This window comes from Elephas maximus, chromosome 1 (genome assembly GCF_024166365.1).
Source record: "Elephas maximus indicus isolate mEleMax1 chromosome 1, mEleMax1 primary haplotype, whole genome shotgun sequence".
NCBI lineage: Eukaryota > Metazoa > Chordata > Mammalia > Proboscidea > Elephantidae > Elephas > Elephas maximus.
Window position 1 is genome coordinate 154,110,204 of NC_064819.1, and position 25,767 is coordinate 154,135,970.

Consider the following 25,767-nt stretch of genomic DNA (forward strand, 5'->3'; position numbering starts at 1 on the left):
CTTTTTGTCTTGGTCACCTAGTGCTGCCATAACAGAATTACTACAGGTGGATGGCTTTAACAAGAGAAATTTATTTTCTCACAGTCTAGCAGGTTACAAGTCCAAATTCAGGGTGTTAGCTCCAGAGGAAGGCTTTCTCTTTCTATTGGCTCTGGAGGAAGGTCCTTGTCTTCAATCTTGCCCTGGTCAAGGAGCTTCTCAGGTGCAGGGACCCCTTGTCCAAAGGAAGCACTCTGCTCCTGGTGCTGCTTTCTTGGTGGTATGAGGTCCTCAACTCTCTGCTTGCTTCCTTTTCCTTTTGTCTCTTGGGAGATAAAAAAAAAATGTGGTGCAGACCACACCCCAGGGAAACTCCCTTTACCTTGCGTCTGGGAGGTGACCTGAGTAAGGGTGGTGTTACAATCCCATCTTAATCTTCTCAACACAAAATTACAATCACAAAATGGAGGATGACCACACAATACTGGGAATCATGGCCCAACCAAGATGATACACATATTTTTTGGGGGACAAAATTCCATCCATGACACTTTGTCGGTTCAGGAGGAAAGTCCTTGTCATCAATCTTCCCCTGGGTGTAGGAGTTTCTTAGTGCAGGGACCCTAGGTCCAAAGGACCCACTTCACTCCTGGGTCTTCTTTTTTGGTGGTAGGTGATCCTTCTCCTCTCTGTGCACTTCTCTCTTTTATGCCTCAAAAGAGATTGACTCAAGATGCAACCTAATCCTGTAGATTGTGTCCTGCCTCATTAGCATAACTGCCTCTAATCCTGCCTCTTTAACATCATAGAAGTTAAGATTTATAACAGATAGGATAATTATATCAGATCACAAAATGGAGGACATACTGGGGATCATGGCCTAGCCAAGTTGACACACATTTTGGGGGGACACAGTTCAATCCATAGCAATGGTATATAAGACCTTGCAAGATCTAGATTCTGCCAGCTCTGCAAACACATTTTATATCATAACCACCACCTAGCCTACTCTACCTTGAACAGTGCCCCAGATATTTGCATTTGAGTTCCCCCAGGCTGCTCTCTCCCCAGGGGAGACTGGTTGGCCCTTTCTCATCTTTGACGATTAAGCTTAGATGTTACCCTCTTCTTTGTCTTCCCTGAGGATCGTATCTGAAGTTACATTCTGTAATTTCTCTCTAATTCTACCTTTTTTCCCCCTTCATTGTAGTTATCACGATCATTAATTATTGCATTTGTTATTCTATTTATTTCTATTCCTCCACTAAGATCACAAGCTCCTCTAGGGCAGGGACTTTGTAGTCACAGCTCTATCCCCAGCATTTTGCAGAGTCTAGTATAATTGTATTGTATGCACTCAATGAATATTTGTGGGATGAGTGCATTTGCCTGAACTCCAAAAGTGGATGAGATTCGAGTATTTTTCCTATGAGGTGTCCAAAGTTTCATGTAGATAAATAGATGTTGTGGGGAGAAATGTCACTCATCTCTTGATGTTAGATTGACCTAGACTGATTCAGCCTAGCTGGTATTTTCCTTATATATGTAACACAAGGACTGATCAAAGCAAAGGTGGTATTTAGTAAACATCATCCCTCATATCAGCTCCAAATACCCTCATTCTTTCTTTGTCTTTCTGCTTCTGCTGGCTGCTCAGAATCTCTTACTGCTGCACTAAACCAGGCTGATCTCTTCTGAGTGACCTAGCCCAGTGCCAGACCTCTCTTTCCTCATTATCAAAACTTGTCTCCCTCTTTTCCCAGTCCCTGATGACTCTGCTGTACTACTGTGGGGTGTTGGGTGGGGACATAAATAGGTTAACTACTTTAACTTCACTTGAATTAAGAGGCACCAGGACCTCTTTGATAATAAAATTTTATTTTTATTTTTATTTAAGGTAGTAGTTGCTGTTAGGTTGATTCCAACTCATAGCAACTCGACAGCAGCGGGTTTAGTTCTGGTTTAAGGTAGTGGAGCCCTGGTGGTGCAGTGGTTAAGTGTTCCACAGCTAACCAAAATGTTGGCAGTTCAAATCTACCAGCCGCTCCTTAGAAACCCTATGGGGCAGTCCTACTTTGTCCTATAGGGTCTCTACAAGTTGGTATTGACTCAATGGCAATGGGATTTGGGTTTTTGGTAAGGTAGTAGTGGTTCAGTGGTAGAATTCTCACCTTCCATGCTGGAGACACAGGTTCGATTCCTGACCAATGCAGCTCATACTAAGCCACCGCTCATCCCTCAGTAGAAGCTTGAGTGTTGTTATGATGCTGAACAAGTTTCAGCAGAACTTCCAGACTAAGATGGACTAGGAAAAGAGGCATAATGATCTTTTTCCAAAAATCAGCCAGTGAAAACCCTACAGATCACAACGGTCTGATCTGCAACAGATCATGGGGACGGCGCAGGCCCAGGCGCTGTTTTGTTGTACTGTGCATGGGATCACCAGGAGTCAAGCGCTGACTCTATAGCAGCTAACAACAACGAGAAGCTATATCTAGGTGTTATAGATGGCAGCAACTGTGTTTGAAACTGTAGAATTTTTATAAACTGTAGGTTTTACTTAGTATATACATGGTTTTAGATTTTGTATAAGGATTTAAAATAAGTTGAAATTAAAAAGATAATACTGGAATAGTAGGGTTATGAAAACACAAATAGTGAGACTTAGGAGATCCGGAAAAACAGGTTGTAAAGTGGCTTTTACATTGATCACCTCAGAGTTTGACATTTGCCTCTTTATAAAGCATACGCAATAGGAAGCATTGCTGTTTAAAATGGGGGGAAAAAAAGGTAAGCTTATTTGCAGTTCTCAGAGTTGTATTCATTAACAACATTTTTTTTTTGGTCAAGATCAAAACATGGAATGTTTTTTCCATTCAGAAAAGTGAAGTCACTTTCCCTTAGTCATGGCTGCCCTTTTTTCCCATATGGTTGAGTACTATTTATTGCCTGGGGTTGACAATTTCCGAAAGACTTTGTGGTTGATTAATTCTACTTACAGCTGCAATTTAGGAAGGTAAAGTTAGGTAATATGAGGGAGAAAACACTCAGCTTATTAAAAAGTAGAAATCAAACACTGTAGCAAAGGTTTTGTAAGGAATAAAAGCTGAAATTGTGGTTAACTGCTCAGCTTCTTCAATATCTCTCTCCCTATCCAATAACCACAAATCCCTGAATCCTCCTTTGTCTGGCACTTAGAGTCACCCTGTCCTCTCTATTTGGAAAGTTCACACCCTAGCATGGCATGCGGCACTGGCCCAATCTCCCCTAACTCATGGCTATCTGTCTTCTTAGAACAGCTTTTTTGATAGTCCTCCCTTCTGATCATGACTATCCAGAATGCAGAGTCTGTGAACTACTGGAAGAGAGACCCACCTGGGGATAGTAGATGTCTAAGTTATCTAGTGCTGCTATAACAGAAACGCCACAAGCGGATGGCTTTAACAAAGATAAATTTATTCTCTCACAGTCTAGGAGGCTAGAAGTCTGAATTTCAGGTGCCAGCTCCAAGGGAAAGCTTTCTCTCTCTGTCAGCTCTGGGGGAAGGGCCTTGTCATCAACCTTTCCCAGTCAAGGAGCTTCTTCTCAGAGCAGGGACCCCAGGACCACAGAGCTGGTTATTCTGGCTCTACTTTCTTGGTGGTATGAGGTCCCCCCTGTCTCTCTGCTTGCTTCTCTCTTTTATATCTCAAAAGAGAGTGACTTAAAACACACCCTAATCTTATATATTGAGTCTTGTCTTATTAATGTAACTGCCTCTAATCCTGCCACATTAATATTATAGAGGCAGGATTTACAACCCATAAGAAAATCACATCAGATGACAAAATGGTAGACAATCACACATTATTGGGAATCATGCCCTAGCTAAGTTGACACACATTTTTGGGGGACACAATTCAATCCATAACAGTAGACAAACCGTTTGCTCCTAGTCTAGCATCAATAAACCTGTATCACATGGTTTTGACATACCCGCACCTTTTGTTTGACATACCTGCACCTTTTGTTCTCACGTTTATTTCTTGGTGCCTCTTCTTCAGGTAGGCTGGTTCTGAGCACATTCCCTGTGCAGACCTGTCCTGCGTCTTCCCTCAAGCTAAACACCAAATGCTTCTCCTCTTCCCCTCCATCAAACCAGTCATGCTCTTCTTCAAGTCTCAACTCAAGCTCTGCCTCCCAGTGGTGATATATTCCAGCGCCCCATTTGGATGTTGCAACCAAAGAAACACACTCTGGAAGTGAAAAAGTAATTACAAGGATGGGCTTCAAATCTTTGCGTTTTCTCTCAAGGAAGTACACAATACCACAGCCTAAAAACCTTTTCCCCCCATCACTCCTAGTTTCTTCCACAAGGATGGCAATAGTTCTCTAAACACCTCTCCCTCTTTCCTTCTCTAATTCCAGCTCCTCAAACCCCAACACTCAGTCTTTTCATCTCTTTCTCTAGATTGCCATCTAAACTTTTAAAATATAGATTAACTTACCCTCTCAGACTTTTAAAGTTTTTTTATGCTTTGTCCATTATATGGACTCTTCACAAATTGAGGATACGTGGCTGCTGACCCAAAAGGAAGAGTCACTCTCTATAAAAGCTAGGGATTGGGGCAAAAATTGTGAATGCTTATATATTAATAATTTCTTCCCTCTTCTATACTTGCCTTGGAAATAAACTTCATTTTCTAGCATTTTAAGAGTTTTCTCCCCAGATAAGTCTAAGCTACATGAGAGTAGGTTTCAGGTCTCTTACTTCTTTGCTTAAAAAGTCTCATTGTTAATAGTACTTGCCTTGGCATTCCAATTTCTCAATGAGTTGATCTCAATCCGCCTTTCCAATCATATTCTCCATTACCATCCTTTGTACTCTCCGTGCTTTAGTTAATGGAGTCCTTAATTAATGTTGTTGTTAGGTGCCATCGAGTCGGTTCCGACTCATAGCGACCCTATGCACAACAGAAAGAAACACTGCCCTGTCCTGCGCCATCCTTACAATCGTTGTTATGCTTGAGCTCGCTGTTGCAGCCACTGTGTCAATCCACCTCATTGAGGGTCTTCCTCTTTTCCGCTGACCCTGTGCTTTGCCAAGCTTGATGTCCTTCTCCACAGACTGGTCCCTCCTGACAACATGTCCAAAGTATGTAAGACGCAGCCTCTCCATCCTTGCTTCTAAGAAACATTCTGGTTGTACTTCTTCTAAGACAGCTTTGTTCGTTCTTTTGGCAGTCCACAGTATATTCAATATTCTTCGCCAACACCACAATTCAAAGGCATCAATTCTTCTTCAGTCTTCCTTATTCATTGTCCAGCTTTCACATGCATATGATGTGATTGAAGATACCATGGCTTGGGTCAGGTGGACCTTAGTCTTCAGGGTGACGTCTTTGCTCTTCAACACTTTGAAGAGGTCCTTTGCAGCAGATTTACCCAATGCAATGCATCTTTTGATATCTCGACTGCTGCTTCCATGCCTGTTGTTTGTGGATCCAAGTAAAATGAAATCCTTGTCAATGTCAATCTTTTCTCCTTTTATCATGATGTTGCTCATTGTTCCAGTTGTGAGGATTTTTGTTTTCTTTATGTTGAGTTGCAATCCATACTGAAGGCTGTGGTCTTTGATCTTCATTAGTAAGTGCTTCAAGTCCTCTTCACTTTCAGCAAGCAAGGTTGTGTCACCTGCATAACGCAGGTTGTTAATGAGTCTTCCTCCAATCCTGATGCCCAGTTCTTCTTCATATAGTCCAGCTTCTCGGAATATTTGCTCTGCATACAGGTTGAATAGTTACGGTGAAAGGGTACCACTCTGACATACACCTTTTCTGACTATAATCCAATCAGTATCCCCTTGTTCTGTCCAAACAACTGCCTCTTGATCTATGTAATGGTTCATTATGAGCACAATTAAGTGTTCTGGAATTCCCATTCTTTTCAGTGTTATCCACAATTTGTTATGATCCACACAGTCGAATGCTTTTGCATAGTCAATAAAACACAGGTAAACATCCTTCTGGTATTCTCTGCTTTCAGCCAGGATCCATCTGACATCAGCAATGATATCCCTGGTTCCACATCCTCTTCTGAACCCAGCCTGAATTTTTGGCAGTTCCCTGTCGATACATTGTGGCAGCTGTTTTTGAAAGATCTTCAGCAAAATTTTGTGTGCATGTGATATTAATGATATTGTTCTATAATTTCCACATTTGGTTGAATCACCTTTCTTGGAAATAGGCATAAATATGGATCTCTTCCAGTCAGTTGGCCAGGAAGCTGTCTTCCATATTTCTTGGCATAATTAATAAAAACACTAAATATTTCCTGAGCTATACCTGTGTTTTCCTGCTTCCATTTGCACCTTCTTCCACTTATGTTCTTTACCTTCCTCTCACACCTGTCCAATATCTACCCATCTCTCAAGTTTAACGTCAAATGCTACTATTTCCATAAAAGTAGTTATTGTGAAGATTAAATAAACAATGTATGAAAAGAGCTTAGATCAGTGTCTAGTAAGTACTAGATAAATTGTGTATAACACATATGTTGCCCTGTATTATTTTTGGAAGCACCATATTATCCCTAAATTTATTTGGATCTATTTCATTTTATATATCCTACATAATCTATATCAGTTTGGACTCTGAGCAAGAAAAAACATAACTCAAACTGACTTAAACAGAAAGTGAAATTTATTGGGCCACAAAGCTGAAAAGTCCAGGGGTTGAGCTGGTTCTCCATGTTTCTAAACTTGACTTGGCTCTCCCCTACACGTTAACTTCAATCTCAGGCTCTGTGATGCAGTGAGATGGCTGCACCAATTCCAGTCTCTTTTTTAGTCTCTCAAGTTCAGATCTAAGGAGAAAGGAGAGCTAGGTCTCCAGGAACAGCAACAAAACGCTCTGAATTTCACTGGTTCTAACAGGGCCGTGTTTCCATTCCAAACCAATCACTCTTGAGGCACTAAGATAATTTGATTAGCAAGGACTGGGTCACACATCACCCAATAAGCCCATTAAAACCACAGCTGAGAGGTAGGGAGGATGTGGACCCCCACACAAACACTGGATACTTATACTAAAAGTATATTGCATATATGCTAGGGAGCCAAGAAACATCAAACATCCATGTTAGTGCCTTACATAGAGTAGGTGCTCAGTAAGTCTTTAGTGTATTGAATAGAACTGATATTCTCTTTAGAGGTCAAAGAGTATGCAAATGATGGTTAAAAAACAGGAGAAAGCTAACATTTTTTGAGCACCTACTATGTACCAGGTGCTGTCTTAGGTGATTTACACAGGTTGTGATTTGATTTAATCCAACAAATCTCCTGTGATGCTGTTGTTATTATCCCCATTTTACAGCTGAAGAAACTAAGGGCGGAGGGGTTATGTCACCTTTGTAAGGCTATGCACAGCTGGGTCTTTCTTCCAGTAGTTCACAGCTTCTGCATTCTAGATAGCCGCTTATCTCTTTTGTCAAGGATCACTGGGGATGGAGATTCTACACTCTCTCCCTCAAGGCTGTTCCATGTTTTATAAATCTGAGGTTTAAGAAATTCTCCTTTGTTTTCCCATTATATATATATATATGTATATGTATATATATATAATTGTATCAATTTCATTGCTGTTGTTGAAAATATACACAGCAAAACATACCAATTCAACAGTTTCTACATGTAACGTTTAGTGATATTGATTATATTCTTTCAGTTTCGTAACTATTCTGGCCCTCCTTTTCTGAGTTGTTCCTCCCTCATTAACATAAAGTCACTGCTCCCTAAGCTTCCTGTCTAATCTTTCGAGTTGCTGTTGTCAATTTGATCCCATATAAATAGCTCTTAAAAGAGCATAATGCTCAAGGCAGACATTTTTTACTAGTTAAGCTAAACTATTGTTTGATTTTAAGAACACTTCAGGGGATATTTTTGGTTTAAGGTTTAAAGATTATCTCCGAGCAATAGTTTCAGGGATTCATACACTCTCCATGGCTCCAGAAATCTGGAGTCCCTGAGAATTTGAAATTCTGTTCTGAATTTTCCCCTTTTGATCAGGATTCTTCTGTGGAATCTTTGATCAAAATGTTCTGTAATGGTAGCTGGGCACCACCCAGCTCTTCTGGTTTCATGGCAAAGAGGCAGTTGTTCATGGAGGTAATTAGCCACACATTCCACACCCTTCTTCTGTTCCTGGCTCTCCTTCTTCCTCTGTTGTTCCAGATGTATAGAGACCAACTGTTGTGCCTTGATGGTCACTTGCAAGCTTTTAAGACCCCAGGCACTACACATCGAACGAGGAGGTAGAACAGAAGCACTAAACATGCTATTAGGCCAATTAACTGGGATGTCCCATGAAACCATGACCCTAAACCTCCAAACCAAGAAACCAAAACCCACGAGGTTTTTTGGTTGTACATAATCAGCCTCAGCAGCTACTCTTTTTTTTTTTGTAAATATATCTATCTCATAAGTTTTGCCAATTTAGCTTTTTGCAGGTGTACAACTTATTTACAGCAATTATAATAATCAGCTGTGCAACCCTACCCTTAATCAACATGTTATTTTCATCACCGTTAACCCCCATTCCCCTCTCTCCCACCCATAGTAACTGCTAATAAACTTTGTTTTCTAAACATTTGTCTCTTTATATTGTAGCATTTATCAAGACCCACAATTTTAAGTGATGACATTTCTTTCTTACTGTCTTCTAGAGAACATGGGAAACCACTGAAGCAGTCTCTATCAGAAAACCTTCGTAGTCTTGATGGTAGCAACTAAGTAGCCACTTAGTCTTTTCTTCTTTTATGTTCAGTTCCTTAACCTTTCCTTGTACAGCCTATTTTCAAATCCTTTGATACAGGACAAATTTTTGTGAAAGCTCCGGACCTTACTCTTTGGCCAGAACGTGACTTGACCCAATGTGTCTTGGGCCCCTAGAAATGTCTGGAAGAAAACGTACTCAGCTGTGTTGACTATCTACTTAGCCTCTGTAGAACCTCTGGGCTGCTGCCAACCCCTGTCTACTGCTGTGGCCTCTTAGCTTGCCCCCTTCATACACACACATACACCGACACACACCCAGGCCTGTGCTGAAGCCATGTGGAGTTTTGGCTTCTCAGTGGCAGCTGCTGGAATCATCTTTTTTGAACCCTTCGCACAGCAAAGTGCCTGGGCTTTCTCCTTCTGACTACAGCAGATTCACATCTTTCTTGCTTTGAATCCCTGGCAATCTGAATACTTCTGTGCTTCCACAGTAGACAAGAGGGGAATTCAATTTGCTGTTTTTGGATTTCAAGAAATGAAACAGAAACAAGGGCTGGTTTCCTGATGAGTTTGTCCCTCCGTGCTCCGTTCTGTGGAATGATGTGGTTTCTTGTTTAAGTGGCCTGTGACCTGCAGGCCCTGGTGTCGACTCTTGAGACTTTCTTTGGCCATATCAAAGAAAATTTTAAATGAAGATGAAGGAAAAGGAGAAAACTGGGCGCTGGGGGTAATGGATGATTTTTGGGGGTGTGTGGTGGAATTTCTGCAATGAACATGAATTCCTTTTGAAATCAGGAAAAATACCAGTAAATGTTAAACTTAATTCTAAATACAGTTAAAAGAATAAAATGGTGGCTGAATAGTCATCAAGCAAATGTAAATAAAAAGAAAACCAGAATGACACTAATAATTAGACAAAGAAGAATTTGTCACAAAGCAATACATGGGATAAAAGGGCCATTTTGGGCACTTTATATTGATAAAAGCTATGCCACAGAATGAAGATGTTACAGTGATTGAAGTCACATGATGAAAAATACAGCATTAAATATAAGAAAATCAAACTGTAGAAATACAAGGAGAGAGCGACAGAAAAAACGATTGTTTTGAGTTCTAAATGCCAGGCTTTGGCAATCAGACAAAAAGTAAAGAAGAACACAAAAGTTTGGGATACTATAGTTAATAGTTTCTCAATAGGCAGACATTGAATTTTGTACCTTAACAATAAAGAAAAAGCCTTTTTCGAAGCATTATTTGAAATTCTGAGCAAAACAAATAATCTATAAGGCCGAAAAGAAAACCTTTGACCGAAATGCAACAAAACAAAAAATTTCAAAATTTTGTACAAAACCAAAAAATCCAAATTCTCAATCATTTAGAAAATTTGATTAAATTCTTTATGATTGCATAAAAAAAGAAAACCAAAGCTATAGTTCAAGTTATTTAGAAAGTAATAAAAATCAGCACATTATATATAAAAATTCATGGAATGTGGACAGATCAATACAAAGAGCCATATTGCTGGACTCAAATGCTTTCATTATTAAACCAGGAATAATAAAATAAATGAACTAAGCATGTTGTTGTTGTTGTTAGGTTTTGTTGAGTTTGTTCTGACTCATAGCGACCCTATGTACAACACAGTGAAATACTGCCTGGCCCTGCACCATCCTCACAATTGTTGTTATGTTTGAGCCCATTGTTGCAGCCGCTGTGTCAAATCATCTCGTTGAGGGTCTTCCTCTTTTTCGCTGACCCTCTACTTTATTAAGCATGACGTTCTTCTCTAGGGAATGGTCCCTCCTGATAACACGTCCAAAGTATGTGAGACGAAGTCTCGGGATCCTTGCTTCTAAGGAGCATTTTGACTGTACTTCTTCCAAGACAGATTTGTTTGTTCATTTGGTAGTCCATGGCATAGTCAGTATTCTTTGCTAACACCATAATTCAAAGGCATCAATTCTTCTTTGGTCTTCTTTATTCATTGTCTAGCTTTTGCATGCATACACGACGATTGAAAACACCATGGCTTGGGTCAGGAGCACCTTAGTCCTTAAAGTGACACCTTTGCTTTTTAACACTTTACAGAGATCTTTTGCAGCAGATATGCCCAAAGCAACATGTCATTTGATTTCTTGACTGCTGCTTCTATGGGCGTTGATCGTGGATCCAAATAAAATGAAATTAACTAAGCATATGACTGGAGAAATTAGCTACATTTAGCTTATCTATTTCTGCTTGGTCAGAATAGTTTTCTTCTTCTATTTCTAATTTCTCTAGTCATATACTTAGTTATAGAGGAATTAGAAATAGAAGAATGCTATCCTAACCAAGCAGAAACAGACAAATGTAGCAATTTATGAATTGGAAAATAAAGCATAATTGATAAGTACAAGAGTGTTAATTTTTTAAAGAATAAAAAAATAGAAATACTTCCGCCAATTGAATCCAGGAAAAGAGGAAATATAAATAATATTATTAGAAACAAAACAGGGTATGAACATATTGCAGAGGAGGTTTAAATAGAGTACAATAATATTCTATGTTACTACATTTGAAAATATTATAATAAAATGGATTATTTTCTGGGAGAAATTACTAAAATTGATTTTAAAAGTTATACATATGAAAAGACCAATAATCTTAAGAAGGAATTGACAAGATTATCAAAAAACTTCTTTCAAAACTCTCCACGTCCAGGTGTCTTACCAAAGGATTCTTTCAAAGTTTCAGAGACCATTTAGCCATTTAGGTATACAAGCAAAGTACCAAATTTTGTCTATCAATTTACAGGTTCATGGACATTCAAAAAACTAGAGGACCCAGCAATTCCACTCCTATGAATCTACCAAGAGACATGAGAATATATGTCTGCACAAAGATCTGTGTGAGAATATTAGTAGTAGCATTATTCATATAGGCTCATACTGGAAACATTCCAAATGTCCATCCACTCGTGAATAAACAAAACGTGTTATATTTATACTAAAGAATACTATTCAGCAATAAAAATGAATGAAATATAGATACATGCTACAATGTATTACAACATGGATAAACCTCAAAACCTTATGCTAAGTGAAAAAAGCTAGACACAAAATACTACATACTATTCTATTTCTATGAAATACCCAGCAAAGACATATCTATAGAGACAGCAGATTAATGGTTGCCAGGGGGTAGGAGTGGGAGCAGGGATCGACTGCAAATGTTTGAGGGAATTTTCTGGGGTGATAGCACTGTTTGAAAACGAATATGTTCTAAAATTGGTGATGGTTGTGCAACTCTAAAAATTTACTAAAAATATTTGAATGGTACACTTGCAATGGGTGATTTTATGTTATGTAAATTATACCTCAATAAAGCTATTAAAGAAGGAGCCTGGTGGTGCAATGGTTAAGCACTTGGCTGCTGATGGGTCGGTGGTTCAAACCCACTCGCTGCTCTGAGGAGAAAAGAGCTGGTGATCTGCTCCCGTAAAGATTACAGCCTAGGAAACCCTATGGGACAGTTCTACTCTGTCCTATAGGGTCACTGTGAGTCAGAATTGACTAGAAGGCACATGACAACAAAAGCTGTTAAAAACAGCTAGTTATCAAAGAAGTACAAAGTAACATCAATAAGTTGCCATTTACAGATGCAAACATCTTGCAAATGGTAAGATTACAAAAAAATTAGTGTGGCAAAGATTCCATCAGACAAATAACATTACTCATGGCTATTGAGATATAACTGGGTACAACACTTTTAGAAAACAAACTGAAAATAGATACTAAGGATCTTCAAAATGTTTATAGGCTTTGACTTGTTAGCTCCATTTGAGGAATTGATCCCTCCAAAAACAATCAGAGATGTGAGCAAAGATTGCTGTAAAGGTAGGTGCATTACAGCAGAATTCTTTACAAATCAGCTGATAACTACAAATTAGAACAACCCAAATGTCCAACATTAGGGAAATGGCTACAAAAATCACATGAAATTTATGCAGTTGATAAGATCATATTTTCAAAGACTGTGTAGTGACATGAGAGAATGCTCAAGAAAAACAGTAAATGGAAAAGAAAAGTAGGATCTAAATGGTATATGGAGCCCTGGTGGCACAGTGACTAAGAACTTAGCTGATGACCAAAAGGTGGGCAGTTCGAATCCATCAGCTGCTCCTTGGAAACCCTATAGGGCAGTTCTCTGTCCTGTAATGTCACTATGAGTTGGAATTCACTCGATGGCAGCAATTAAACTAATACTAATCCTAAATGAAACAGAAGTGCCTGTTTATGACTGGCAGGGCCTACACCAAATACTAATATTTATTATCTCTGGGTGATGTAATTATGTGTAAATTTTCTTCCTAATACTTTTTTAAAATTGTTGTAAAAATATAGGTGACACAACATTTACCAACTAGTAGTTTTAGTTTCCTGTTTTCATTTTTCAAAAAATTCTTGACAACGAGCATGTTTTATTTTTATCATTTGCAAATCGGAAATTTTGTTGAAAAACTGTAAATGTTATTAAAAATAACCAAAAAAATATAGAATGGAATGAATTACATCTCTCTCCATGTGTACCAAATGCAGCTTTCACATAGGTAAGTTGAAAGTCTATGGAACAATCTTGACTAGTCGAGCTTCTGTTAGACAAGGCAGTCAATGGTGACACCATCCCTACTTTGCCTTCTTCCCACTTTGACAGAGTCTTAGAGGGCAGCTAAGCCAACGGGCATGTGGGGGTACTCGGGTGGCAGTGGTGGTATATGATAGATCCTTAAGACTGAGAAGCACGTTCCCATTTTGAGTGAACAATCCTTTTGATAAGTTAGCCGCACAATGATTCGAAGTCTGGCAACAAGTTTTGAGTGGTGCTGTCCTGTTCTAAATAACCCAAGTACCTATATTTTAAAATATCACATACAGGGAAGATAAACTCCATCAACAAATGACTATCTATGGTGGCACCCAGGCATACAAGCGCCCAGAAGCCCTGGACTTAGAAGCATAAAACCCTCCTTCTGGATTCCTTTGAAATTTAGTCTTTTGTATAAGTAAGCGTGCGAGTTGAGGCGGGAAGGTAGCAGAAGAAAACAGCACAACTACAAGGAAGGGAAATTAGGAGACGGCAACTAAATGAGGGAAGTCCAACTTCAAGCAGCCTCCCAAGCAGCCTCCAAGTTAATGAGTAGGGTGTGCCAAACCATCCTTCTCTGAAGTTACATTATTAAGCGGCCCCACAAAAATTTTCCAGCCTAACTTTTTAAATAATTAAACAAATGAAAAAGAAACCAGATTCCAGTATAAAAGCTCGTAGGGCTTTGGTCTTCATTACTAATAAACTTCCCCCAGGCCCCACCCCTCTCTTTGACGAAGTGTGGGAGAAGCCGGCTGGTAATGAGATTTTGCCACCCTGATGAATCTGCTCATTAGGGAAGCTGCTCAGTTTGAAGACCCACCCCAGCCAATCTGATTGTGGATTTTATTGAAATAATTTGATAAACAAGTCTTCAGACAAAGTTTAGTCCTGATGAATCCTCCCAGGTCATTACCATCCTCAGGAAGAAATTTGGAGAGATAAAAATAAAAGTCTAGGATTAAAACAACACTTCCACCTTAGGCAAAACAGTCTCCCTGTGCCTCAGATTTCTCCATCTGTAAAACAAAGATGATGCTATTTCCCTTTCTAGCTCATAAGAAGAGCGAATGCTAAATTCCGGGGAGTGAGCGTTCTTGGCAGTTGGGAAAGAAGACAACACGTAAACCTGATTATTTTTAATAGCATGAAGAAAATAATGGTGATAAATAGGTGTCTGATCTCTCTTGAGACAGGGTAAAAAGACAATGTACAGGAGGTTATACATATGGTGTGATAAGTCAGTCGAGTCTTGGAAATTCACCTGGCTTGAATTAGAAAGCTGCTTTTGATCTAATATTTTCTTTGATATGTATGAGACTTTTAGTCCAGTGACATTTCCCCATAAAATAATTAAATGTGTCTATTATGACTGCTCCTACAGAGTCAGTGAGACCTTAGAAAGCTGTTTGATTTGGAAAGCATTCAAACCATCATATGAAGCCTCTGGGTGGTATAAATGGTTCATATGCTCAACAGCTAACCTAAAGGTTGGAGGTTCGAGTCTACCCAGAGGCACTTTGGAAGAAAGATCTGGTGATCTACTTCCAAAAAATCAGTCATTGAAAACCCAGTGGAGCACAGTTCTACTCTGATATACACGAGATTACCATGAGTTGGAATCGACTCAACAGAAATTAGGGTTTTTTTTTTTTTTTTTAGCTGTCATACCACCACCCAGTGCTGTTGAGTTGATCCCGACTCATAGCGACCCTATAACACAGAGTAGAACTGCCCCATAGTTTCCAAGGAGTGCCTGGCGGATTCAAACTGCCGACCCTTTGGTTAGCAGCCATAGCACTTAACCACTATGCCAGGCTGTCACATGAGCTTCAAATCCACCCAGTGGCTCCGCGGAAGAAAGACCCATAAAGACTACAGCCTAGAAATCCCTAAGAAGCAGTTCTGCTCTGTCACATGGGGTCGCTATGAGTTGAAATTGACTGGATGGCACCTAACAACAACAATATCCCCAGGTGGTAGGAATAATTTCAAAGCAGCCTGGCTCCTTTATTGTCTTAAGTCAATGGTGCAAAATTTAAAATTCCTGTTGATCATCAACTGCACAAACTCAATGAGAATGATGTGCCTGAATTTTAAGATGATTTCACAGAGCCAAGCTCAAGAGCTTGCACAGAAGCGTCACGTATAAAATGTGCGAAAGAGCTGGATGAGGCTCAAGAGTGATCGACATATCCCTTTCAGAAGTAAGTGACAGCATCTTCTGTTTCTACCCAGTTTCTTATTTTTGCATCAAACATAAATAGTAAGTGAAGAAATGTAATTCAATAGCAGAGTTTCAGGTCCCTGCTATTAGATGAAAGGGATCCTTAGCACAGAGGCACAAAGACTTGAAAAAAGAAGGCAGTGAGACAAAAAGAGAGGTAAAAAGCAAACTTCAGCTGGAAAATCTCTTGCAACCGAGTGGCTGATCTGAGCTCCACAGAGTCACCCTGAGCATACATTAAACTGGGTTCAGCTGCTCCATGTACTCTCAGATATTTCACATAAATAATTAAAAAGTCACTGACTGCCAGGGCCAGGTTCCAATGGATTGAACGGGAGTTAGGGTCACTTGTTTTCAGGCTGGGAAACTTAATGAGAGGGTGGGTGCTTCTGCTGCCATGAGAGGTGATGGTTCTCTAGTGAAGGATTAAGGGCAGCAACCATCTCGAAGCCTCTCCCAGTCCCACCTTTCTGGCTCACCATTTTTGATGTCTTCTTTTTATTCTCTCTTGCTTTTTTTATTTTAATTTTCAATATTCCCCTTGTATTCTTTCTTTAAGAGGAGATTTTTTTTATTATTATGGTAAATATGTATGTAACAAACCTTTTGCCTTTTCAATATTCTTCACATGTCCAATTTAGTGACATTAGTTATCATGTTCAACCACTACTATTATCCATTTCCACAATTTCCCGTTTCTCTTAACAGAAGCTCAGTGTCCCCCTAAGCAGTGAGTCCTCCGTTTCCCTTCCCTCCCACCTGCCCCTGGTAAACACTAATAAACTCTGATCTCTGTACACTTGCCTGTCCTAGATATTTTATTCTCAGCTGCCTTGTACACATATTAAGGGGCTCAGATTTGCCTTCCAGGAAGTGGAGTGCCTTGTCTTGCTCTACAGTGTGGCCATTCCTGGGACACAAGCAGGCGGGGAGGGAGTGTTTAAGATAACAGCATCACAGAGTGCAAACGGCCCCCAAAGTGGAGCCAGAGGAACCTATGAGATCATTTGGAAAAGCTTGTGAATTCACTGCCATTTGCCTACTTGGCTTTGGATGAAAAGCAAATCTTAAAGCTGCTCAAAATGTGTCTGATTCATCTGTAACTGAGAATGAGACCAATCAGTGATAAGAAGTGGGTAAAATCCTTGTGATCACAGAGCCAAGAGAGCCTATTTTAAAGCGCTTAATGTATTTTTTTCTTAAAGATATATACACCAACTGTAATTAAGCTCTCCCTCTCCTTATGATCTTGGCAAGATGTTAAAAAAGAGATAGAAGGAAGGAGTCTACTTGCCAAGTGGATTTTTCTAAGCTTTCTCAGCCCTAATTAAAAGTCCTTTGTGTAAGGCCAACCAGCAATCAAATTCCTAATTAGAGTTGGGCAAACTCTCTTGGTGAACTGTGGGTTTCTGTGAACCCAGGAATCTGGGGAGAAAGTCTGCCTGTCTCCACAGAGCTGTGTTTTGAAGCACACAATCCCCAGAATCCTAAGAGGCATGTATATGTGAGAGCAATGTCACAACCCTGATGGTTGTTGGGGTCAACTCCTTTTTGGCCTTGAAATGACCTGGTGGAGTTCTCTACATTGTTTGTTTGTTTTGTTAGTTTCAGTACTACCAGAAAACCATGCCTTTTTAAAAACCTGCCTTTGGAATCTGGCATTATGTCACTTGAGACTTAACTACATTCAATGTTGGTATTTCATGGTTTATGTTCAGATAAAGGAGACCATCTTCCATGAACTGAATTTCCCCTGGAGTTTTGGGAATCGTAGCAATAGTAAACACGCTGCTTCAAAAAAAAAAAAACCCAAACCTGTTGCTGTCGAGTCTATTCTGACTCACAGCGACCCTACAGTGCATGCCACAACGTGGCGGTCTTGTTCCCTTTGATCTAGGGGCTCTATAAATACTCATCTAACCCTCATAGGTTGGAATGGGCTCCACAGCAATGGGTTTGGTTTTTTTGGTAACCCTCATAAGGAGCCCATGAGGCAGGCTCTATTGTTATTCCCCTTTCACAGGAAGGAAACTGAGACACAGAGAAAGTTAAGCCGCTGGTTCAAAGTCACATTAGTAAGTGATGGAGCCACGGTCCTACACAGTCAGGTTCCAGAGCCTGTGCTCTTACTCCACCACTTTGTCCTCACACAGAGGAGATCCCTGACTCTCTGGCCTTGTCCTCAGCTCAGAGCATCGGCATAGCAGCACAGCCGGAAGCACAGCTCAGTCTTTTAGGTGTCCCTGGGTTTCCTCCTGATTACTAGGATGTGTTTTCCAAGATCCGCGTTTCAAATTGAAACTTTCTAAAATGTAGGCCTTGAATGAAGAGATTATACCCGGATATAAAAATAAAGAACATTGCTATTCTTCATTCCCAGAACTGTGGTAAGAGCAACAATGGCGTTCTTGTCTCACTCAGAGACAAAGCGCCCCAAAGCCACAACACCCGAGGGGGATGCCACAAAGAATGATGTACACCCTTGGCTTAGCTCATCTCATACATAACTCTCCATTTCTTAATTTTTCCAGAAATGTACAAATTCTAACACAGGGAGGATTCTCATAATTATACGATTTTCTTTTCTTCATGCTTTCATTTGGGTCAGACTCATGAGTATAAACTGGTAAAGACGATCTGATTTTTTTTTTAATTACTGTTTAGTAATTTTAAAAGGAGATATTTTCTCTATAGTTTTTTGCTTTGAATTAAAAATATTAAATATAAATATGGTAGCATTTTTAATTTAATTTAATGTAAATTTTTAAAGTTTTAATTTTAATTCTTTAGATTTTATAATATACAGCAGAGTTACACTGCAAAAGAAATGCTTTCATGTATTCCACAGAGTTGACAGTTTATAAGGTGTCATTAGGGGAGGCTCAGATGGTGCAAACGGTTAACACGCTTGGCTAACTGAAAGGTTGGGGGTTTGAGACCACCCAGAGGCATCTTGGAAGAAAGGTCTGGTGATCTACTTGTGAAAAAATCAGCCATTGAAAACACTATGGAGCACAGTTGTATTCTGACACACATGGGGTCACCATGAATCTGGGTCAACTCAATGGCAACTGGTTTGGTTATTCAACATGTGGAGGGAAGGACAGCATAGGAACAATGGAAAAGTAAGGACATCAAAGACACCAACGAACATGGACAGGAGATGGGGAAACAGGAGGAAAAACAAGACTAGAGAGAGGATTAAAGGAAAAATGACAAACCCCAGCAAAAGTCATTTCATTCAAGAGCCACAGGAAAATTCTATGGTTCTTCTGGGAAAAAGGTAAAATTTGGCTCTGTGGGAATATAGGAAGATGAGAGGATCCAGCTTTTGGGTTGTATTTCCATCCATTGTTGGGAAAGAGTTCCATTCTGCGTAATGCTAAATGGGTGCTGGAACACCTGTGGCCAGCCTCTCCATGAGGTTCATAGGCAATGCCACCACATTCGTTTCACACATTTCAACAGGTGGGGCTAGAGCTAGTACAGGAAAGGGAGAAATCCCACAGATCTGCTGGTTGTTTTGCACATTTCACATTGTATTGCAATTATTTATTTGCATCCCTACCTCTCTCACTTGTTTATAAATTGGAGGGCAAGAGCTGTGTTTTATTCAATTTACATCTTCAGTGCTTGGTATATAGTTGGCCCTCAATACTCGTTTGCAGATGAATGGGGCTTTACAGTAGCAACCATACTACCTTATATAATATCCTTTAGGTAGCAGGCACTTAACAGCTGTTCACAGAATGAATAATGTTCCCACACAATAGCAATAACATCCAACTTTTTAAGTTCAGAAAAGCAGAGCAGACATGGTAGGAAGTTCAAGATCTGACTAACAGACCCTGTAAAACATCCCAGAGGAAAGAAATAAGAAGGAAAGAAAATGTTTGAGAATGATTAACAAATTTCCCTTTGAAATGTCAAGGAACAAGGCAATGCCAGCATTTTAGGACACTGCCATCTGCCTTCACCTTCCCAATTGTACATTTCTTTCCTCTCTGAAAGTCACAGGCTTCTTAACAGTTCAACATCCTCTGAAGGCAAGTCTGAGAAACTGGCCCAGGTGCCACAACCCTACCTGAAAACAGATAAACAGTTTCTATTCAAGTGAGTGTTGATACGTGTAACTTGTATGACCCTAGGGCAATAATACATCAAGGTATATATTCAGATGATCTAGTTACAGAAAAACTTAATTGCCTGATTAAATTAAGTAGTGTTCATAACCATAGACTGATAAAGTTTTAAGATTATTTTTTGCTGGTCTTTATTGTCTTTTTCTAGTTAAAACATTTTTAAAACCTATGATCAGACACCAAGTCAACCAGGAAGTCACCATGGTACTTTTCTCTTCCATCTCAGCTTGTCAGAAGTGTCAATTACATGTCAGGCCCTTTGCTGGTTATTTACATTCCTTAATTCACTGACAGCTGGCTTTTACTGTTGTTGCTGTTAGATGCCGTCGAGTCGGTTCCAACTCATAGCGGCCCTATGTACAACAGACCAAAGTGTTGCCCAGTCCTGTGCCATCTCACAATTGTTATGCTTGAGCCCGTTGCCCCAGCCACTGTGTCAATCCATCTCGTTGAGGGCCTTCTTCTTTTTCAATGACCCTCTGCTTTACCAAGCATGATGTCCTTCTCCAGGGACTGATCTGTCCTGACATGACCAAAGTAAGAAAGATGAATTCTCACTATCCTCGTTTCTAAGGAGCGTTCTGGCTGTACTTCTTCCAAGATGGACTTGTTCATTCTTCTGGCAGCCCATGGTATATTCAATATTCTTTGCCAACACTATAACTTAAAGTCTGCCTCATTCATTGTCCAGCTTTCACATGCTTATGAGGCTATTGAAAGTACCATGGCGTGGGTCAGGTGCACCTTAGTCTTTTTAACACCTTACAGAGGTCTTTTGCAGCAGATTTGCCCAATGCAGTACATTGTTTGATTTCTTGACTGCTGCTTTATAGGCATTGATTGTGGATTCAAGTAAAATGAAATCCTTGACAACTTCAGCATTTTCTCTGTTTATCATGATGTTGTTCATTGGTCCAATTGTGAGGAGTTTTGTTTTCTTGATGTTGAGGCATCATCCATATGAAGGCTGTAGCCTTTGGTCTTCATCAGTAAGTACTTCAAGTCCTCTTCACTTTCAGCAAGCAAAGACAACTAGAGGTGGCTTTTGCTAGTTAGTACATTAAACAATTTAGTCTTGTGTGTGTTCACAAACTTGGCTCCATATCTGCTAAATCTCTCTTGAAGTAGCATTGTTTCGCCACTTCTATTTTGGAAGGAGTACTGAAGCGTGGAGTAGGTCAGTTTTGTTACCTGGATATTAGTGCCAGGATGAGTGTAAATATTTTCCAAACAAGTCCTGCATTTTCTAGTGAGCTAAAAATAAAAGGAGGGTGACCCTTGTTCAGTGCTGAATGCTTGCAGTGGAACAAGGATGTTCATTTTGCAAAATAAAGTGTGGAACTCTTCTGATAATGTCTTTTGAAAGTATAAAGTTGACCTGAGGCCAAATGCCTAGACACACAAAATTATAGTATGGACTTCCTATAGGGTCACTATGAGTTGGAATTGACTCGACAGCAGCGGGTTTGGGTTTTAACTCCTTTGGGCTTTGCTCCTCTGCTCATACTTGTGTTGGTAAAGGGCGGGGATCAAATGTGAAAGGCTTTACTAATAAAGTTGTTGTTAACTGCCATGAAGTTGGCCCCTAAATCATGGTAACCACAGGCACAACGGAACAAAATCCTGCCCAGACCTGGGCCATCCATTATCGGCTGCGAATGGACCATTGTGATCCATAGGGTTTTCATTGGCTGAGTTTTCAGGAGCAGACCTTTATTCCTAGACTGTTTTATTCTGTAAACTCCGTTGAAACCTGTTCGACACCATAGCGACATGCAAGTTCCCACTGACAGATGAGTGGTGCCTGTACGTGAGGTGTGTTGGCTGTGAATCAAACCCAGATCTTCCCTGTGGAAGGCAAGAATTCAAACACTGAATCACGAATGCTCTCGCTATTGATAGTCATCATTTGTGAGGACTTGTTATGTACCATGCACTGGCTAAGTGCATGGCATGGATTATCTCCTTTACTCTTCAGCAATAATCTTAATGGAAAAGGATCTAGTATTATCCCCATTTTACTGATAAGGAAGCGGAGTTTTAGAACGATTAAGGAAGTTGCCCAAGGTCAAACAGCAAATAAATGTCCTTATTTACTCTGCAAGGAGCCCTGGTGGCTCAGAGATTAAGTACTCGACTGCTAACCGAAGGTTGGTGGTTCAATCCCAGCAACCACTCTGCTGGAGAAAGACCTGGTAATCTGCTCCCATAAAGATTATAGCCTAGGGAATCCTGTGGGGCAGTTCTACCCTGTCACATGGGGTCACTATGAGTTGAAAATCAACTTGATGGAACCTAACAACAACATCTATTCTGCAATATAGTTTTTACTGAAGAAAGGGTTTATATAATGTATATAATACTTTATGGTTTATTGAACTCTCAATAAAAAAAAAACAACATTGAACTTCTCTCAATAGCATTGTTTAATTTTACTGTCACCATATCCTGTGGGGATGGGTGGTCTTATCCTTATTCTGCAGACAAGGAAACAGAAGCTCAGAGAAGTTTTGTGGCTCGCCTTGCTGCCCTCAGGCAGAGGAGTCTGATGGTGAGTTAACTACAACATTCTCCCTGGTGGCTGGCTGAGCTTTCTGTCCAGAGCAAGTGGCTGGCTGAGCTTTCTGTCCAGAGCAAGTTGCCTTAGCAGGGTGGAAAATAAAGGGTGCTGAGCCAAGGGTCCTTGGCCCCATCACTTTCCATATAACGTTGAATCTTGTGCCTGGTTCTCAGGGCTGTTTTGAGAATGAAGTAAGTTTTGTGAGCATGGTGTGTTGCCATGCAAATATAAGTTGTGAATATTACTTTTAAGCAAGCACTCTTCAGCTTGTTCTCCCCATTTAGGACGTAAACTCAAGGTGTATATTTTTCCTCCTGTATTCACTAAGATGAAGAACTAGGGCAGGATAGTTGAAACGAATTTAAAGAACTTTTCTTCTGTTTCTCCAGTTTCTATTTCCATAATATTGGTACCCATTCATGGAAGAATAAAAATTAGGTAAGTGGCTGAAAGCAGAGGAGAGTGAAAGGACTCAAGAAGCATTGGCCAAAGATGCAAATAAAATTATCCTTAGAAAAGAATGTTACAAATACTCAAAATGCTTCACTCTACCCACCTTGACAAATGAAGTATTTGCTGGTTAAAGAACAAAAAGTCTTGTTTTAACAGAAAGTCTGGGAAAAAAATTGTTTAAGCCACACATTTAAAAAAAAAAAAAAAGCTCCTGCAAAAATAAGGTCAGAGGTTTATTTGCTTTAATCTTCACTGATAGAAATAACCCTTTGGTGGTAGTTTTTTATATTCTTCCTGAAGACATTCAAGATGTCACTGATGATGGAAGTTGAATCCCTGTTGGAGCCTGACTGTTGACATGAGTCGGGCTCTGCTCACTGCCCTTCATCCCTGGAACACCATTCTGCTTTTTTCCTTTTGTTTTTCCCCGAATTCTTTTGCTAAAAGCTTCCAGCTGTGGGGGGGCGGGGGGCGGGGGAGCTTTCTAGCCCAAATTTGCGGCTTTTTTGCAATAATAAGGCCACATGAAGCTGAGCTCAAGGTAAGAAGAAGCTTAATAAAAACTTAATGTTTTGATTCTTAATGACCAGCCAGTTCACACACTGCTGAGTAAGCAAGATTCGTCCTCTCTGAAGATTCATAGTGAATCCTTAACCCTACCCTCAAGGAATTATTAAGGAAGATTCACAGGATGGAGCAAAACAAAATACACAACTAAAGACTCTGTGTGCTGTGAGCAGCAGGCATGTACTGGTCAAGGAATTAGATTACTCAAGGTGGTGACTCATTTAGCAACTATGTAGTGTTTGCGGTTGAAGAGAAAGCTTTGCCAGAGAATGACTAAAATCTATTGGCAGCGTCTTTAAAGAAATCATGACTGGGCCTAAACCAGTGAATACGCAAGTGTACTTTTTTTCTTCGTCTTTTACTTATTCAAGACTGAGAGTAAGAAAACACCATCTCTGCTGACGTCTACTGTTACAGCATGGTCTCTGGGACATTCCCAGCAACCACTCTCAGTGGGGCCGAGTCTAGACACATATCTCTGTATTTGGGCGTGGTTTTGTTATTTTGTGTGTGTGTGTGTGTGTGTGTGTGATTAGTAGAAGGACAGATCAGGCATATATATAAATTGTTAGAGGGTATTTGGTCTTGGTACTTTAAATGAAATCTCAGGGGAGAAAATTTTCAAATTTGGTTGCCTTTATATCAACCAGAGATTATTTTTTATAAAAAATTTACATTTAAAATTCTGTGGTAATCAATGTTAGTCTTTTTATTAAGTTAAGAAGAAAAGTTCAGAGTTTTCAGAAAGTTAAATACATTTCACCTATATAAGGAATAACTATTTAAACATGAGTTATACTCTACAGCCCAAAACAGAGTAATTCAAGGAAGCAAATGCTCTTTGAATTGTCTGGGTACCCACCACCATCGCCAGGTGCCATTGAGCCACTTCAGACTTACGGCGACCCCACGTGTGTCGAAGTAGAACTGTTCTACATTGGGTTTTCAGTGGCTGATCTTTCGGAAGTAGATCGCCAGGCCTTTCTTCCAAGGTGCCTCTGAGTGGACTCAACCTCCAACCTTTCCGTTAGCAGCTGAATGCATGGTTTGCCCCACCCAGGGACTGCTCTGTAAATATATTTGCATCTGTGGTTGCAAATACCCACACAGGCATTTCCTCTAAACAACTATGCAAAACATGAAATTTAAATTTAATAAAATTGTTGAAGTTGGAGACAAACTTGTATCTAAAACTTCAAGACTTGGCCTAACTTTTGTGGTTCCTGAAGAAGCTTATTTTTTGGTTAGCAATCCTTGTAAAGAAACATGTGAGCAACTCTCCCCCTGCCCCCACACACACACACACAGTGCTATTTGTGTATTTATGTCATCGCTGTTTCCAACACTTAGAAGTCCATCAAGTAAACCAACACAGGGTGATCGTAAGTAGTCAAAGGAGAGAGGGACACTTGGGTCACCTCAGCAAAAGCAAGATGAGCAGAAACCTCAACCGAAGAAGAAATGGGGTTTCGAGTGAGTTCGGGGTATAGAAAGGACTTCTGGAGTGAAGTCCTTTATCTCCGACTCCAACCCCTAAAGGAGAGCATTTTGACCTTGAAAACATCTGACCAGCTGATGTAATAACCCACTTCTTTAATGGGAACCATTTCTATCCATCCATGAGCTCCGCATGTCCATGTCTGAAGGCAAAGCCTGGTTGGATTAAAGGCTTAGTAAGGGAAAGTCAGCAGTTTCCGTTGGGTAAAATCACTGGGGGAAGTGAAGGCAAGCACCACGTTTGAGGCTCTGACCTTTCTTTGTGGGAGCTCCTTTTGCCGGGGCCTGGGCCCTACAGTCTACCACAGCTGTGCTAACTAATAGTGTGAGACCACTGTTGTGCTAACTCTCCTTATATGGAGATGAATTATGAGCATTTTCACTAATTAGGATCATGGTTACCCTCTTCTGGTCAGTTATAATCACTTGTAACTCTTAGTGACCCTACAGAACAGAGTAGAAATGCTTTATAGGGTTTCCTAGGCTGTAATCTTTATGGGAGGAGATCATCAAGTCTTTTCTCCCATAGAGCTGCTGGTGGGTTCCAACTGCCAAGTTTTTGGTTAGCAGCTGAGCGCTTAACCATTGTGCCACCAGTGCTCCTTTTGTAACTGTAGGGTCTCAAACTCATAAATGCAAAGTGTAGCAAGTTCACACAGGCATAGCCATATACGCTTTTTCCAAGAGAGCCAGGGACTTGGAATCATAAATTTTTATAGTACCAAGTGACCTTGGAAATCAGATCATAGTTCAGCCCCTTCATTTTACAGATAAGGAAATTAAGTTCTATAGAGGTCAAGAGACTTATCAAAGGTCATCAATCAGGATGCAGCAGAACCAGGGCTTAAGCCTGTTTCTTGACCCTCCTTTCTCTTCTGAAATCACCATATATGATAATCCTGGAGCTGGATTGTAAACTAACACAGGACAATCCTGTAACAGGCACTTCAAATAGAACCCTGTCCCC